Source organism: Diospyros lotus, chromosome 7 (assembly GCF_014633365.1).
Source record: "Diospyros lotus cultivar Yz01 chromosome 7, ASM1463336v1, whole genome shotgun sequence".
Taxonomy (NCBI): domain Eukaryota; kingdom Viridiplantae; phylum Streptophyta; class Magnoliopsida; order Ericales; family Ebenaceae; genus Diospyros; species Diospyros lotus.
This window is the reverse complement of record NC_068344.1, coordinates 24,295,068-24,309,232: the sequence shown is the minus strand read 5'-3', so window position 1 is coordinate 24,309,232 and position 14,165 is coordinate 24,295,068. Positions and strand designations below refer to the sequence as shown.

At 41.7% G+C, this 14,165-nt stretch overlaps 1 protein-coding gene across 12 annotated transcripts in view; it reads left to right on the top strand.

Moving 5' to 3' along the window:
- The window catches only part of LOC127806475 (pumilio homolog 4-like), a 123,618-nt gene that overhangs the window by 19,371 nt on the left and 90,082 nt on the right, over positions 1-14,165 (top strand). The window lies entirely within an intron of this gene.

The following is a 14,165-nucleotide window of genomic DNA, read 5'->3' as shown; positions in this document are numbered from 1 at the left end:
GCTTATGAACTTATATAAATGTAGTTTGCTGTTAGATAATTCTGTTGAAATTGGAAGTTCGTTACAGTGAGACTTCTTGATGACTATTAAATCAAGGTTCTCATACATAGTATTTCCATTCAAAGTTTATGTGGCCATTGAAACTATATTTTAATCTCCTTAAAAATTTCTCTCTACTATTAAGTGTTGCTCCTTGTTTCTGTTAAACACCACCATTCAGCAATGCTTGAGCATATTTTGGGAGAGTTGTTAAACTGTGGTCCTAAAAGGGATGTGATAGAAATTTAATCAAGGATCGGGTGAACTTGTCGTGGGGGTTGTCAGACAAGGATGGAGCAGGTTTATAGGTGACTTGAGTAGCTTGGAATTGGGGCAGTCAAGTAACAAAGCAGAGTATTTGAGTTAAAAGGAAAAAAAAATTCGATTAACAAGAATGAGATATTTGACTAATTAAGGAAGGACAAGAATAGGACAACTTGCCACTAAGTGATAATGCAAGGCAACCACACTTAAATAAGAGCTAGGAATTTCACCCCACTTGAACAACAAGTGATAAGAAAGAACTGAAGTCAATAGACTATTAGAATTCAAGCCAAAAGTTCAATAATCCTAATGAGCGGTCATGTCTTCCCTTATATTGGAGAGAAGTCCATGACTTACATTGATTGTGCATGGGAATTACAACAGTCATCTTGGAACCTTTGAATAATTATAAATGTCTAGTGTTTTGGGAAATTATGGGAAATGTAGGATAGTTGCTATTAGTGGCATGGGAAAGATGAGAACTTGTAATGATAGGCTTCTGGAGACTAGCTGCTTTTTTGAATTCTTCTTTTAGTGCTGGTGAGCTGGCGTCCATTAGAGGGCTTCCATGCTGATGGCAGGAGACATTCCAATGGGCCTTGGGCTAGCAACAGAGTGGCAGTGTCACACTCTTAGGGTTGAGCTAGGGTATGAAAAGGGAATTGGGAAGATTAAGACAAGAATTTGGAGGGAGAGATCAGATGGGAGGTAGAGAAACAACAAGAAAGATGAAGAATATTCGAGAGAAAGGGAGAGAAGATATTAGAGAGAGATAACACAAATATTCAATTCATTCCTTCCTTCTCCATCCTACAACTATGGCTTAATATATAGCCTTATAGCCATGCACATGCAACCATGTGCAGTACACACAAAACTATAACTGCCTCTAGCTACTGGACAAATATCCATAACAAAAAATAAAAGACAAAATTACAATAGCTACCCTTGGTATGTGACAAATTTCCCCCCTTGAAATAATTCTTGTCCCTAAGAAACTTATTATTGTCGATCCATTGTTCCTTTATCCAATTCCGGATGGCTCTCCTACTTCTTTATCTTCCTCTAAACCTTTCATATGCAACAACTGTCTTCTGCATTGGTGGCCCGGACTGAATTTGTCCCTGTATTTAAAGCATAATCTGAGTCTTCCCTTTACTCCATAATAGGAGGTTTGGTTGCATTAGGATGCTTTTTTCCCTGAGTCCGATCTGAGGCTACTGTCCAAGCATTTTCTCCCACCTCCCGACTACTCTGAGGATAACCTTATGTCACAGTTCCGTGCTTTCTAAAAATAGCCTCCAATGCTAGCTCTTGCATTCTAGCCTTCTTCGCTGCCTGTTGCCCTATTATCGATTGCATCATCTTCACAATTGGTCTTAATTCGTCATTCAACCCACTTACGAAACTAGACACAAAATATGCTTCATTCAAGGTCGAATAGGATATGACCACTAATGATTTTAGCTCCTCAAACTTGGTTTGATACTCTTTTACTGACCCAACCTACCTTAGCTTGTTAAATTCCTCCACTATGTTAATCATGGGTCTCTCCCCAAAGCGGACACATAAATCTGCTATGAATTCTTCCCAAATTAGAACAGTTCTCTTGTCACTCCAGCCTTGGAACTACGAGTCCGCTACGTTATTCAAGTAAGTAGCTAGATTCACTCTTTGGTCGTCTTCCACCTGGTAGTGGTGGAAGAATCACTCACAACGTTGGACCCACCAACGTGGCTTGCTTCCCTAAAATGCTAGAATTTCCAACTTTGACATCGGCACATGGTTCAGGTTCGCAGGGGTCCTCGCTGAAAATTTTTCGACCGTTCATCCATACCCATTAGGTTGGTGACCTGTGGTCTGTCCCTTGCTCCCGTCAAGATTGGTGTTGTGACACACATTTGGCTATGTGTGTATGGTAATATGTATTCATGTGGAGGTCAAGGATGCTGTAGATATGCAACAGATATCAGTCAAGGATGTTACAGATATGTAGTAGATGTCGTTTGATTACTACCTTCTATACAATAAGAAGTTTCTTAAGTCTTAACTTAGGAAACTTTCCTAATAGTGTAAATACGTATCCTTTGTGTATCTCTTTCTTATATGGTAGTTCTTGTAGAAGGTAGGTTTATATAGTTTCCATATTATTTTCTCTTCTCCTCTATAAGAGGATCACAACCGTGTACATGATGATTAAGTGAGAAAGATTATTATTCTATTCTTCTACAATTGGGGTTGTTTAGCCTTGGAAGAAAGTCCACCGGAAGGTTAGCATTCGGTAATCGTGAGAACAAGTTCAACACAGAGCTTAATTGCTGCCCGATTCTAGCGACCTCTTCCCTAAGGCCCCTGACGTTTGCTCGAAGGTTGGTGACTTCCTCTTGCGTGGTTGCACCCTTTACCCTCGTCTGACCCAACTCCTCTTGGGTTTGTCGTAGGCTGACGTTCATTAAGTCCATCTTGTCGTCCAATTGCTCTTGGTGTTGTCAGATTCCTTACTTGAAAGTTTCCATTCGTGTCTTGAATTGTTTCATCCTCGTTCCCTCTGCCATGGTCGATTACCAGGTTGCCAGATCAGTTTCGCCTCACTGTTTGGACAACAGGTCCAAGCTCCTAAAAAATGACCATCTTTGGTTTATTCTCGAAGATCTTAATGACCTAAAGCAAGGCTAGTCATCACCCCAAGAGGAAGATCCAGTGCCTGAAGATGATGGACCAAGGGCAATACTGGAAGAGGATGGGAGGCCGGTACCTGAAGCAGTTGAGATAATGATAGTATCTGATGAGGAAGAACAGAGGATTGAACTTGCATAGACCTAATGTAATGACCCATTTATCTACGATTTAATGTCAACTTATGGGTGTGAGGTATTAGGTAGAAGATATTACAATTAATGTATTTTTTATTAAGGGAGTATTAGCAAATATTTGAAAATTTTGGGGTTTAAGTGTAATTTCAGAAACTGGTAACTAGATCATCTTAAATATAAAATATGCGCAATAATAAATGAGAAGGCTTGTAGGTGAAGTGGCACGCTTGCACAAGGGAAGAAGGCTGGTTGCGGGTTTGATTCCAAGGGCAGGTGCTAGGAGGAAAATTGAGCATTTTTTCCAGCAAGAGAGGATGCCAAAATAGTGTCATTCACACCATGCGCGGCCTTGCCGCACCACGTGTGGCCCTGCATGGCCTTGCCGCGCCACGTGGCCGCTCGTGGCCACCATCCGCTGCCACCTATAGCCACTTGCCACCTCTAGCTACTGCCACACGTCCAAATCGCCTCCTTGCCATTTTTCTTCCCTATATAAACCCCCTGAGGCTTAAATTTGCCTATGAAATGATATTAGGTAATTGGGGAAGGCAAGAAGGAATAAAGGTAAGTGATTAAAGTTTGTGGTTGGGTTGGAATTGGTAGTCTGACACCTATTTTGTAATAATTCTTATACCAATTATGCCTAATGTTGCTAGAAGAGCTTTGAACCGTGATATCAGCAAAATTGGGCACTTAGAGAGACTTAAAGGAAATATCTAAGGCAAGGTCTTATCTTCTTTTCCTTTTTATTTAGCAAGCTCTCCTTCCTCCTTGTTCTCTTTGGAGGCAAGTTTTTACTTAGGCAAGTTCTATTTTATATCAATTTTTCCTTTGGATGCAAGTTCTCTTCTCTTTGCAAGTTCTTACCTCTCCGTTATTTTCAGATACAAGTTATTCTCCTTTTAATTTGCAAGTTCTGTTCTATATCTCTACTTGTCTTCAGATGCAAGTTCATACTTCACTGTTATTTCTAGATGCAAGCTCTTTAACCCTCTGTATCGCTTACGTCTTCGGTGTCTTGTTTCTAGTTGGATTTTGTTAAATTTCGTTGGATCCTCAAATAGGGTATCGTCTCGCCTTATCTTCCTTTAGGAATGATGCTTTATTTGGTAGGGTTGAGAACATGCAAGGGTTTGATGTTGTCTTGCATGAGTTTTTCTCTCTTGTGTATGTTGCTTCGGGTAATCATGTGCCAGTTATATATGAAAAGTCATTACAAATACGCATGGTTGTGATGATGCATGGAGCATGTGCATGAAAAGGGTTTTAAAATGTCTAAAGGCTTCATGATGCGCGTGACAGACAAGATCTGTAGGATAAATCCGCAAAGAGGGCTTCGGCTCAGAGATGGACTTTGGTTCCATGGTTATGTTACGGACTTCGGTCTGATAGATATGTTATGGACTTCGGTCCCATGGTTTTGGTTTTAAAAGATTGCATATGAGCATGAATGCATGTTTCATCTTGTTGTCATTTAAAATAATGTGAAGAGGTGTGGCGTGAGTGCCCTAAATGTTATTCATGATTCTTAGTGCTTCTCGATACCCATGATTGTCATGCTTACTTTCTTTCAGTTATACTTGCTGGGCCTTGTGGCTTATATTTGTTTTGCATCATTCCAAGTAAGGGTAAGGCCAAAGAAATGGGCAAGTCAAATGAAGTTTGAGTCTTAGGATAGAAGTGTGTATAGAGTTGTCTCAACCGAAAGGTCCTTGGGGGTGTTTTGAGATGTGATGTTCTGGGTTACATTTTGTGTATGGCTTAGGTTGTACCCCTAATGCGATATGGTGGGTGAGTTGACCCTAATGCATATGTCTATGAGTGATGATGTATGAACATGACTTTCGTTGTTAATAGCAGGGAAGGACAATCGGTTGCCCTTATTGTCATCACACCTGATTGGTATCAAAAAGTAAAGGCTAGTTATAAAGGAGATGATAAGACGAAAGAGTTATTGGAACAGTTAATTTTGAATCCTAACGGTAGGCCTGGGTATACATTGAATCAAGGGGTGATAAGATACAAAGGGAGATTGGTAATTGGTGGTAGTGAGGCCCTAAGGAAAAAGATACTGAGTTCCCTTCATGAATCCCCATTGGGAGGACTTTCGGAAATTTAGAACACCACTACAAAGTGAAGCAAATTTTTTATTGGCCTCAACTCAAAAGGTATGTGATGGAGTATGTGTTAGCCTGTGACACTTGTAGCAGATGCAAGTATGAAACAATAGCTCTACCGGGCTTATTACAACCCTTACCTATACTTGCACAAGCATGGGAAAGTTTAAGTATGGATTTCATCAAAGGCCTACCTAAGTCCAAAGGGAAGGACTGTATACCTGCACAATAGTGGTGGATCGATTCACCAAGTTTGCACATTTCATTGGCCTAACTCATCCTTTTTTTGCCCAAGAAGTGGCCAAGACTTTCTTGGATCTGGTTATGAAGTTACATGGGGTTCCCAGCTCGATAATCTCAAATAGGAATAAGATTTTCACCAACTTATTTTGGTAGGAATTGATGAAATCCCAAGGGGTAAAGCTTAAGATGTCTACAACCTACCATCCTCAAACGGATGGCCAGACTGAACGAGTAAATCAGTGTATGGAAGGCTACCTTTATGTTTTTTGCACCCAAAGGGGTGGCATAAGTGGATCTCATTGGCATAGTGGTGGTATAATTCCATCCACCATGCATCAATTAAGAGGTCACCTTTTAAAACACTATTTGGTTACCAACCTCCTCTACTTCTAGCAGTAGGAGAACACACCACAGTGGCCACTGTGGAGGCATACCTAGAGAAGAGGCAAAGGGTGTTGCAATAGCTCAAGGAGGAGTTAGCCCTGGCTCAGAACTGCATGAAGCAGTATGTGAATCGTAGGAGGAGTGAAAGGGAGTTTAGTGTGGGGGGAAAGAGTATATCTGAAGCTTAGGCAGCCCATCTCAAAGCAATTGCTCAAGGGCAGGTGACCAAGTTAAGCCCTAGATACTATGGACCCTATCTAATTGAAGCTAATGTGGGAAGGTGGTGTATAAACTACAACTACCCATGGAGTCAAGAATTCACCCGATCTTCTACGTCTCTTTACTCAAGAGATCAATGGGAATACATCAGGTGGCCTCTAGCCTACCTCAACTGTTTAAAGATGCGGATGTTACAACAGAACTCTGCTCAATACTAGACCAAAGAATCAAGCATGGAGCTCCTATCATACAAGTGCTGGTGAAGTGGTCTAATCTCCACCAAGACAACAACACTTAGGAATACTTGCCTAATTTACTGAGGCAATTTCCTCAAGCAACCAATCTACTTAGCATTTCTTCAGGACAAGAAATGTTTCAAGCAGGGGGGAATTTGTCACGGTATAAGTACTTAGAGGGGAGAATATACCGTGCAAGTGGCATGGCCTACACATGCAGGCAGTTAGGGAGTTGGTTAGCTAATTCCAGAAGGAGGCAACTATGTAAATAAAGCCTTCTTTTAGCGGGAGTGTAGCCGCTAGATCCTTTATATAAAGGACCCAATCTCATGTAATGAAGTATCAAGAAATTGAAATTCAAACCATTTTGAATTTCTTCCTCATTTTTGTCTCTCTCTGTCTCGTTTCTCTCAATTCTCTCTTCTCTCTCTCCCTCTATTTTCTATCATTCTCTAGAATTCTCCATCGAATTCTTGAGAATTACTATCAGATCTCCAAGGATCTAATAAAGATTTGACAAATGACTGTAATGGATGAAATGCATGCACTGGAAAAAAAAATGGCACGTGGGAGATTGTGATATTACCCAAGGATAAGAAGGTGGTAGGCAGCGAATGGGTATTTAATGTTAAATATAGATATGATGGGAGTCTTGACAGGTACAAGGCAAGATTAGTAGCCCGAAGCTTCACTCAAACCAAGGATTAGATTATGAGGAAACCTTTGCTCCGGTTGCAAAACTAAATTCTATACATGTCTTACTTTCTCTTGCAGCTAATTTGGATTCGGAATTACACCAATTTGACGTTGAGAATGCATTTTTCAATGGTAACCTAGAAGAAGAAATCTACATGAGAATCCCTCCAGGCTTTGAGACAGAAGGCAAAAAAGGAAAGGTTTGTAGGCTGAAGAAGTCCTTGTATGGACTTAAGCAATCCTCTAGGGCTTGGTTTAAACGGTTCAATGCAACTTTAAACAAGCTAGGGTACAATCAGGGGCAGACTGATCAGCAAATGGCCAGAAAACTATTCTAATAGTATATGTGGATGATATCATTATCACTGGTGATAATATCCAAGAATTAGAGGTGCTTAAATAACAATTATAACAAGCTTTTGAAGTAAAAGACCTAGGACAACTACGGTATTTCCTAGGGTAGTGTTTGTTAACCAAGATATAAACCAGAAAAGATAAGATATGGAAAGCATTTTAAACTTTTATCCTTTCCAATGTGTTTGTTAAACTTATCTGGTGATCCTTTGAAAAGAAGTCACGTACTTCTTATCTGCCACTTTCTTAATATGCTTATTGTCACGACTCTAGGGTTTGAATAGGAATTTAGAAGAAAGAAGAACAAAATTGGAGGGAGAAGACAGAATAAAGAACGAGAGAGAATGGGAGAAAGGACAGAGAGAGGTTTGAGAGAGAAGAACTTCTTAATATTCTCAATGATACATCCTTTGCTGCTATAGGTCTCTATATAAAGCCTCTAGCATAATTCATCAACTATGCAACCACCTAACTAACAGCCAAAACAGATAGTTGTTGTACAATTAGTTTTTACCCGCCAATTAGCCCAACGACTCATACAAGGTAAGTGTCTCCCAATTACAGTTATACCCCTAGGGTCTTAACAATCCCTACCCCTTCAAACAATTCTTGTCCCCAAGAATTTACAGCTATTGACAATGTTCTTCAACCAATTCCAGCCTTAAAACAATTTGAATTATTCTTCTCCTCATTTTCCTTGCTTTCTTTCTTCTCCTAAGCTTTGGCCCATCTTCTCTTATGTTTTGTTGCTTTTGTTTTTGCTGCCAAAATAAAATGTAGACTCCAAGGATTGCCATGTCAAGGGTCCCTTCTCCAATGTCAAAACCCTTGAGCCAAATGGCAGCAACCTTCTCTTCCTTTATCTTCCGACTTTGGTCCACACCAGGTGACATGACAACAATATTGTAATATTGCCCGAGATCAAAATTGCTCAAAATGGCAAGGAGAGTTTCTTCGGCTGGAATTATCTCAACCTGTAACGATGTAGTTTTTTTTTTAGAACCAAAGGCAGAGTAGCAATACTCTTAGAGTCTGCTTCCTTAGTCACATTCTTGCCCTTAACCTCCAGTTTTTTTCTTTGGTTCGAGTGCTCATTGGTTGCCTATGCACGCTCATCAGCTTCAGTATTAGCTTCCTTAGAGCCACTGTAAAATTATTTCGGTCCGGTTTGTTCCATCAAAACTCCTTTAGCTGCATGTGGTCTGTCCCAAGCTAGCGAGCTGCTCTTAAGATAACTTTTTGGCAGCAGCCCATGCTTTCTGTAAATGGCTTCCAGTGCCAATTCTTGCAGCCTCGCCTTCTCCTCTGCTTGTTCCACCATAGTAGGACAACACATTTTCACCATAGGCCTCATCTTCTCCGCCCATGCGTATCGTTGAGACCATTAATGAATCTTGATACAAAATAAGACTCGATCAAGGTTGGATGAAACTTGAGCACTAGCGCTTTCAATTCCTCAAATCTAACCTTATAATTCATGATAGAGTCTTCTTGTGTTAGGGTATGGAATTCTTCGGTGCAACTCTCGATTTCCATTTGATCCTTTGCTGGTAGTTCATCCACTTCTTGCAGCAAATCGAAATTAACTGGTAGGACTCCAGCTTTAGCTAGAATTGATTATGGAGTGGATTTTAAAAAATAGTCCACTGGTATTTTGACCTGGAATCTCTGTGAAATTAGAATAAGAAGTTCATCCATCTTGTGGTTGAGGTTATCAATTTTCTCTTGGAATCCGTTCTCCATCTCAGCAGTTCAACTTCGCCTATCAAATTTATCGATTCTGCTGCTCTGAATTGCTAGGAATCACAGCCTAAAATCAACCTGTAGATATCGCCTAAATCACCATGTAGTGGCGGATAACCACCGTCCTTGAGATATCTTTAAATTCAAGCTGAAAATGAGTAGGAGAAGTCGACGGTCATGGAATAAGAGTTCTATGAAGTTTGATCAGAATTACTGCACCTATCAACAGACAACAGCTTGCGTCCACCTCTTACCCAATCATCGACCAATGGTCAGAATTCACCTGCAATCTTGGATTGTTCTTGATCCCATTCAGATGTGCGCACTTGCCTAAATGTAATGGCACAACTTTCACTCTGCAATCACCATCTAGTGCTTGATTGCTGCTTCGTCTTTCACTTCCGTCAGTGCACTTCTCCGATCACACCAGCACGGCCTTCGTCAGCCAATTCCGACGCTCACCCTTCACTGTGATGCTACCCACCGATCACAATTTCACCACCACACGCCTGTCTCTTTTGACCTGCATTGCCTTCAATTTTCGACCCAAGATCATGGGAATTTGCTTGGGTGTTAAACACAATTGACACCCAAGAAGCGTTGGGAATCAATTGCACTAAGAATCGTTCTTCCATTGTCGTTAGACTCCCGCATCGGTTGCGAAACTTGGGGTCTGACAGTGTCACGTATGTCGTGCTCGCCTACGTAACTGCTGCCTTGCTTCCGTCCATTCATCTTGTTGTAATTTGAGTGTTGTCGCAACAAAATCACGGCCAAAATCCACTGGGCTCTCCTTCGTTGTGTCGGCAACAAAATTCAATCTGCTCCATTATCGACTCGCACCTTGAAGCCGCTGAGGATCATTGGCTCTGATACCACTTGTTACGACCCTAGGGTTTCCTTAGGGTTTGAATAGGAATTTAGAAGAAGGAAGAATAGAATTAGAGGGAGAAGATAGAATAGAGAATGAGAGAAAGGATAGAGAGAGGTTTGAGAGAGAAGAACTTCTTAATATTCTCAATGATACATTCCGTACTGCCGTAGGTCTCTATATAAAGCCTCTAGCACAATTCATCAACTATGCAACCACCTAACTAATAGCTAAAACAGATAGCTATTGTACAATTAGTTTTTACCCACCTAACCCCTTTCAGTTAGCCCAATAGCTCATACAAGGTAAGTGTCTCCCAATTACAATTATACCCTTAGGGTCGTGACACTTATCTCTCTTCCCCCCCTTAAGATAAGCATATCTTGGACCTTATAGATAAGAAAAAATAACGAATATGTCCTGCAGTGCAAAATTTAACAAATAGTTTGATAAAAAATTTGGAATGCTTCCTAGTATTATCTTGACCATTCCATATTTTGGTCTGAAAAGCATTCAAATCTTATCTTGATACAACTTTATCTTACTTATTTTAACAAATGCTACCTAGGAATGGAAGCGACAAGGAGTAAGGAAGCATTTTTATCTCTCAAAGGAAATTCACATTTGATTTACTGAAAGAAACGGGTAAGCTTGGCTGTAAGCCAACTAGCACACCATTGGAGCCAAATTGGAAGAATAAAGAGGATGGAACAAGAGATCTAGTAGACAAAGGAAGATACCAAATGTTAGTAGGCAAATTGATTTAGTTATCACTTACATGACTTGATATAGCATATGTGTAGAAATAGAAGTATTTTTTTGATATAGAATATTCTTTGTATTTTTAGAAGTTATGTATATTCTGTGTATATTCTTCTTTCCTTTTGTATTATTCTCTTCCTCTATAAAGAGAAAAGAGAATCAACATATTATGTATCTTAAGAAATAGAGAAATACCTAGTTTATATGGTATCAGAGCGAGAATTAGGGATTAAATCACAGCCGTCCACTATGAAACCCTAACTTCTCCTATTCCTCTGCTTACCCAAGATCTGCCTCTGCCTTTACACCGGTCGCCAGTCATCGCTCATCCTCAGGCCGCCGCCTCTACGATCTATCACAATTATGCTGTGGCCACAACCGAACTTCCAACTGGATGTGAATTGGAAGCAGGCGCTAGAGAACCGTGAGAAAGGAGGGAGGTTTGGAAGAAGGAGAAAAGAGAGAGAGAGAAATGGAGAGAGAATACAGAGAATGGAATCATAAATTGTTTAATTCATTGATACTCTTCTAGCAGACTGACATAGTATTTATAGGACCCATAGGTGCTGCCACAACAGATCTTCTCTCCTTTAACAGATTCTTTTGTCCTATTCTAGCCTCCTTTACACCTGGCATAACAGCTTAACAAACTACCAGCTGGAAATGGAAAAGTCTCTAATTAATAATGAAAGGAAAATAGCTAAACTATACTTAATATCCGCAGCAAAATTTCTCATACTTCCGGCCTTCCTCTTGTTTCGTGACAATACCCCTCCCTTAAGCGATTTCTTGTCCTCAAGAAATATTCAAGAGGCTGGCTGCCCTTGGAAACTTTTGTAGTAATTGAGGGAGATATTCCTAGGTAGCCCTTTTCAAGGGCTCTTCTTGCCACCTTACTAGCACTTGGATGAGGGGGGCTCCTTGGTGGTAGACCACCCTTCTTTCCAGTATAGCCTCGGGCTCCTTCTCTCCTTCCTTCTCCTTCGGTAGTGCGGGTAGCTCAGGGTTAACCCTCTCTTTGCCAGTAGTCCGTTTTAGTAAAGACACATGAAAGACACATTAGTAAGCTACCTTGCCAATCTTAGCAGTTATGGGAAACGACCCAAAGTACTTAGGGCTGAGTGTAGAGACTGGCCCTTGGGAGATGGACTTAAGGTGTGGATACCTGAGTTCGTAGGTAAACACTTTCTCCAACATTGAACTCTCGATCGCTCCTCCGCCTGTCAGCATATTGTTTCATTCGGTTTTGGGCCGATGCCAGCTCCTGTTTGAGTTGCTGCAGCACTTCCCTTCGTTGCTGCAAGTATTCTTCCACCGCTGGGGCCGTGGTGTGCCCTCCAGTAGCTGGTAGGGTCGGTGGGCTATACCCAAACACAGCTTCAAATGGCGTTCTCCTTATAGACGCATGGTGGCTGGAATTATACCACCACTATGCCAATGCCAGCCACCTATGCCAACTCTTAGGTTGCAGCAAACACATGCACTGAAGATAGGTTTCTAGGCTTTGATTGACCCTTTCTGTTTGCCCATCGGACTGAGGATGGTAGGCAGTTGAAAGGTTGAGTCCTATGCCCAGGTTCTTCATCAATTCCCTCCAAAAGTGGCTGGTGAACACCTTGTCTCGGTCAGATACAATGTATTGAGGAACCCCATGCACAGCTACCACTCTATCCACGAATGCCCTGGCTACTTCTTGGGTGTAGGCGTGAGCCAGCCCTATAAAATGTGCATACTTAGTAAGTCGGTCTACCACCACCATTATACAATCCTTCCCCTCTGATCTTGGCAAACCTTCGATGAAGTCCGTGGACACACTTATCCATGACTATGCTGGTATTGGCAGGGGTTGCAGCAACCCTGGATAGGCCACATTTTCCTGCTTGCACCTCTTACATGTATCACACCCCATCACAAATTCTTTCACTGCCCTCTGGAGTTGCATCCAATGGAACAACTGCCTTACCCTCAAGTAAGTGTTTTGGATACCCGAATGCCCCCCTAGGGGAGAGTCATGTAGGGACTGTAGGATTTTTTTCTTGAGTTCCTCATCGTGGCCCACTACAATTCTTCCCTTATATCTCAACAGTCCATCAACCATGGTGTAGTCTTCGGTTTCCTTGCTGCCTAGGGCTAATTTCTCCCGTAGGCTCTGGATGTGTTCATCTCCTTCGTAGCTATCCACTACCTCTTTGCACCATTCAGGAATCACCACGGTTATGGGGGCTGCAACACCTTCCTCTTGACACCTTGATAGGGCATCAGTGGCCACGTTTTCCTTGCCCTTCTTATATTGTATGGAATAATCTAGCCCCATTAATTTTGTCATCCCCTTCTTTTGCAACTGGGTTTGGAGCTTTTGTTGTAGCAGAAATTTCAAGGACTCGTGATCAGTTTTGATCACAAACCTCCCAACCTCTAAGTAGTGCCGCCACTTCTCAACAGCCATAAGAACAGCCAAAAACTCTTTCTCATATATACTCAAGCCTAAGTGTCTTGGACTGAGGGCCTGACTTAAGAAAGCCATTGGCTTGCCATCCTGCATCAACACAGCCCCAATTCCGACTCCACATGCATCCGTTTCCAGCACAAAAGGCTTGCTGAAATCCGGTAAGCCCAACGTGGGGACCTCGCTCATTGCCACCTTCAATCTTTCAAAGGCATCTTCTGCTTCCTGCCCCCACTGGAAGTTCCCTTTCTTCAACAAGTTGGTGAGGGGTTTGCTGATAATCCCATATCCCTTCACAAATTTGCGATAATACCCAGTGAGCTTGAGGAAACCCCTAAGAGACCTTATGGTCGTGGGTTTTGGCCAATTGAGCATTGCCTCCACCTTCCTTGGATCGGTGCTGACTCCTTTGCCCGAGATTAGGTGTTCCAAGTATTCCACTTGATCCTGACTGAATGCACACTTGGACTTTTTGATGAATAGCTGGTTGTTTCTAAGGACCTCAAAAGTGGTTCTTAGGTGGCTAAGATGTTGGTCCAAGGTTGGGCTGTAAACAAGGATATCATCAAAAAACACAAGTATGAATTTCCTTAGGTAGGGTTCAAAGACCTGGTTTATTAAGGATTGGAAGGTGGCCAGGGCGTTGGTGAGTCCAAAGGGCATCACCAAGAACTCAAAATGGCCATGGTGGGTACGGAAGACAGTCTTGTGGACGTCCTCGGGCCTCATCCTGATTTGGTGGTAGCCCGAGCGCAAGTCCGGCTTGGAAAAGAATTGGGCCAGGTTAAGCTCATCCATTAGGTCTTCAATAAGGGGTATGGGAAACTTATTCTTGATGGTTAGAGTGTTAAGCTAGCGGTAATCTACACAAAAACGCCAGGAACCATCTTTTTTCTTAACTAACAAAATTGGGGAGGCAAAGGGACTCTGACTCGGTTTAATGAAAGTCTGGCTCATCATTTCTTTCACCATTCTTTC